Source organism: Epargyreus clarus, unplaced genomic scaffold (assembly GCF_041222505.1).
Source record: "Epargyreus clarus isolate Ecla_fem2 unplaced genomic scaffold, WU_Ecla_fem_2.2 ptg000019l, whole genome shotgun sequence".
Taxonomy (NCBI): Eukaryota; Metazoa; Arthropoda; class Insecta; order Lepidoptera; family Hesperiidae; genus Epargyreus; species Epargyreus clarus.
This window is the reverse complement of record NW_027332227.1, coordinates 9,444,538-9,448,618: the sequence shown is the minus strand read 5'-3', so window position 1 is coordinate 9,448,618 and position 4,081 is coordinate 9,444,538. Positions and strand designations below refer to the sequence as shown.

The window sequence follows — 4,081 nt, the reverse complement described above, 5'->3', positions numbered from 1 at the left end:
AAGATATGTGATCTACCATGTTGCACTTGGCTAACGGTTGAATGGTCTAAGCTAACTTTTGAGGGCTAATATGGTCACCTATGTAAGAAAACTCAAGAACTACTTGAGGCTGGAAAAAGGAATAGCGGCGGCACTTCCCTAGTCGAATTAAATTAGTCCTACCACCTGAAATTACTCATAACGTACTCATTATAACCATCGTGAGTACTTTCGCTAATAGCTGTTTCCTCTGTTATTATTTTCCACGTTTAGACAGGTCAGATAGATCAAAAACATCCTAAAAACTTTTATACTTAGACAAGATGGTTTAAGTTAGCGCAAACGTGGATCCCGGAAGTTAGTTTATGTAAATCACAAATAGTGCAAAGTTTCGCGTGTATGATACAGTATTGTGTACAGTGTTGTTACGAATATGGTATTCTAAACAACGAATTTGACGTAGGATGTGTGTAAGGGAGATTAACATCTTATAGAATATTGAAAGAACTCTCGGAAGAAAAACATTATGAGGAATCGAATATTTGAAGGTAGAACAAGTTGTTGTTCGACTTCGGCGGCACCACTGCCACACCTATTTCTACCTAATAACAGCAGTGTTAAGCATTGTGGTGTTCTTGTTTGAAGGGTGTGGTAAGGGAGACATACTTTTCCGAGGCGTTCCAGCTTAGTCCTCAGGGTTAACGGCGCATGAGACTAACTCAGAGATTACGTACTAAATAAAATATTACATTTGCTTTCATTTCGAACTAATGTTATGTTATAGAGACAGTAGTAAATAAGGCTCGTGATCCGTATCTAAACTGTTAGTTATGGAGATTACCCGATGAACACTTTAATAGTTGAGTGATTATATGAGATTAATAACTTAACAGTTTCGCATTGGAGCGGCTGGTTTGTTTTCCCGGGTAACATTTAAATAAGTAATGGAATATTCTGTCGGGAACGGAGGAATAAACAATTGTGGGATTAGCAGAATTTCTTATAAGAAGGAATAAGTTTTTGTTTATGTTAATAATAGATTTTCGTTTTATCTATTGAACCGTAATAGATAGACGGACATGTATTTGAAATAGTGGTAGAACCCTTTTTGGTTCTACACCGGCGGCATCATCGCCACACCTATTTCTGCTGCATAACAGCAGCGTTAAGTGATGTTGTGGATTGAAGGGTGTGGCAAGGGAGACATACTTTTCCGAGGCGTTCCAGCTTAGTCCTCAGGGGTAGCGGCGCATCTGTGGCCGACCTCCGCTCCTCAGGAATATCTAATCATATCTGGGGTATTACAGATATCCATGCAAAGAAATGCATGTATGCATTCACGTTCACAATTACTTCTATGGCTGCTATGATTTTATGGAACCCTCCATGTGTGAGTATTCACACTTGGTGTATTCGTATGTGCTTAATCAAAATACCCCTAACACAATCGCGTAGACATGGTCTATGTCTTACAAAATATTGTATAAAAATATGATTTAGCCCGACACGACACCCAATATCTACAGATATAAATGGGGCTTTAAACGTTGGGTCGCGCTGTTATTAATAAAAGTCAGAAGACACGTCGGCTTCAGGGGTAACGAATCGCGTATCTACTCGGAATCTAAAAGGCATAAATCTTCGCAACATTAGATAAGACCACTCCGAGGCGCTAAGTGGAAAACTTGCGCTATGTAATTAACAATTCAACGGACTTCAGCCTGAACCAGGAAAACTACTTACGCTAAGGTTGTTTAAATTAGAAATCTTTCTTGTTTTTTTTTGTTATCAACGTTCTTCGTTTACTAGGTTTTCTTATTAAAACAAACTACAGCGACTGACTTTGTTTTAGTTTTTGTATGTTGGTTGCTTTTAGTTTATTAGGGTAATAGAACTCTATGTGGTTTGATCTGTAGATACCTCAACCATACATATTTCTGTCTAATAAGAACATTGTTAACACGTTAGCTGCGGAACGCGGCTTAAAACACCTCGTCCATGTCTGGTCGTTATAGCGGTAAGAAAAAACTTTAACTTCTCTGTGGTGCGAGAGGCATAACTTCCGTCTGGTTCAGTGTAGGAGAGTGATAACTATATGTTTGTGATGTGCTACTGATTCCTAGTTCTATGGTACACCAACCTAATGTCGGGTTTGTTAGACCTCGTGCCGCACTGAACAAATAATAATGCTAACACAGTGCGAAACGAGGTTGCGAACGCCTCGTTTCCCCACGCACCTCGTACCGCACCCCACGCTAGCTTCACGTGGTTAGTGTTGTGCAACGCAGTCGAGTCTTTGTGTTGAAAATTATCATGTCGAAACGTTGCCGAAAAAAGTTGATAATGGAGGAAGATGAAGAAAAACCGGTTGAAAAATCTGAGCCAAAATCAGAATACAGGAAGATATTTCAAAAACAGGTAAGTCACAAATATACTCTGTCTAGGTGAAAGTCCAGTAGTGAGACTTAGGCAGGCTAGGCGTATATCCGTATAGTAAGAAATTACATTACAGATAATTACGTTTCCTGTTATGGTTCAAACAAAAGTTAAGTAGCTACATTATTGATATAGGAAACGTAGGCAAAATCGTTACCGAGTATTCCGAATTCCGATTACTCTTTACCCTAATCTACTCGCTCCTACTTTTCAGAATCCACTGCAAAGAAAGCACATCATCTCGATAAGGGTCCAAAGAAGAAGAGATGTGTCGGATGCTACGAAAAACTCCGCACATTTTTGACATGTCGTGAGGCAGACAAAAAAAACAAAAAAAAAAATCTCACGGAATGCACTGTTTGCAAAAAACCTTATTGTCTGAAATGTTTCAATGAAAAACATCCGCAACTTTTCCCCTTTTTGTATTCATTCTGTCCATAACGTTGATAAATAAAAACAATAAAATAAAATCGATATTTATTTTCCCATCACTAAATTATATCGAAACCTGCCATTTTTCAGTGCGGTCCGAGGTGCATTAGATCCCACATTTTATTTTACCCATAGAATCTAAACTAACTAATTTAACCAAGGGCGGTGGCAGATCTAGGTTAATCAATTCATTGTTAATAATAATCAAGACAAAAGCCGTCCATTTTATCTTATTTGGCGCCAAAAAAAGGATTTTAGTCTCCTTCGGGCGGTGGGATTTAATACGCCTCGTGCCGTCACAATGTCGGGTATAGGACGAGGTTTAAAACAACTCGTAACGCAGTAATGGAAAGTACAGAAAAATCTGTGCCGCTGGGAACGTGTTAAGCGCTGCTTTGTTCTGGTTTGTAGGAAGGAATATCCGAGGCGTTCCAACTTAGTCCTGAAAGCATCTCTTCTAAATAACTCGAAATGTAACGCAGAGGCAAAAATAGGCTTTGTAGGAAATAAATTGTTTTCGAATTACGTACTTTATTTTCCTTTACTTTATTTATCTAAAATTAAATAATTATAATCTGTTCGAATTAAGAACAATTTATGTATGTGGTCCAGTAAAGCTCATATAAAGCTTTAATTATTATTTTACCCCTGCGACTACTTTTGAAAAATGAACTATTTTCCGTTTTCAATTCTCGCTGTATTTAAGCAAGTTTTATGTTAAAATTGCGCATTTTCGATATCTACTTGGTGATGTTCGATGCAAAATATAAGAAATAAATAATCGTATGTATAAGTTAGCAGAGTATTCAAAAAGTAACATTTACCTTTAACTAGTAGAGTCAGCTGACAATTTGTACCTTCATTGGAATGACAGTGGCGTTATCTGTCAAAAATTGGCCGTACCAACTCAGAAACTTTCATGGGCTCATGCACAACAACTTTGATAAAGGTCATCACATGATCAAATGCATAGTTTACGATTCTATAAAGGACTTGCAGACAAACATTTATTTATATATAGATATACAGATTTGTTCATAACTCATTCAGTGTTCCAAAAGAATTGTGACACAAAAACATTTAGAGTAAATAATAGGATATCCCTGTTTGACAGAATGCTGATCTAGTTAGCTCTAGAATTACTAACAGAGGTCTAGAATTACTTTACGCTTACGTCAGGCATCTTGAAATACCTGTTCAGACATCTATTCAATATGATGCCATTGTGTCTATT

The 4,081-nt window shown here is 37.5% G+C and overlaps 1 long non-coding RNA gene across 1 annotated transcript; it reads left to right on the top strand.

Annotated features, from left to right (window-relative positions):
- Positions 1–2,259: 2,259 nt before the first annotated feature.
- Positions 2,260–3,234, top strand: LOC140750299 (uncharacterized). Its single transcript, XR_012103191.1, has 2 exons — positions 2,260–2,397; positions 2,630–3,234. It is a non-coding gene; the product is annotated as an uncharacterized LOC140750299 (long non-coding RNA).
- The last annotated feature ends 847 nt before the right edge of the window (positions 3,235–4,081 follow it).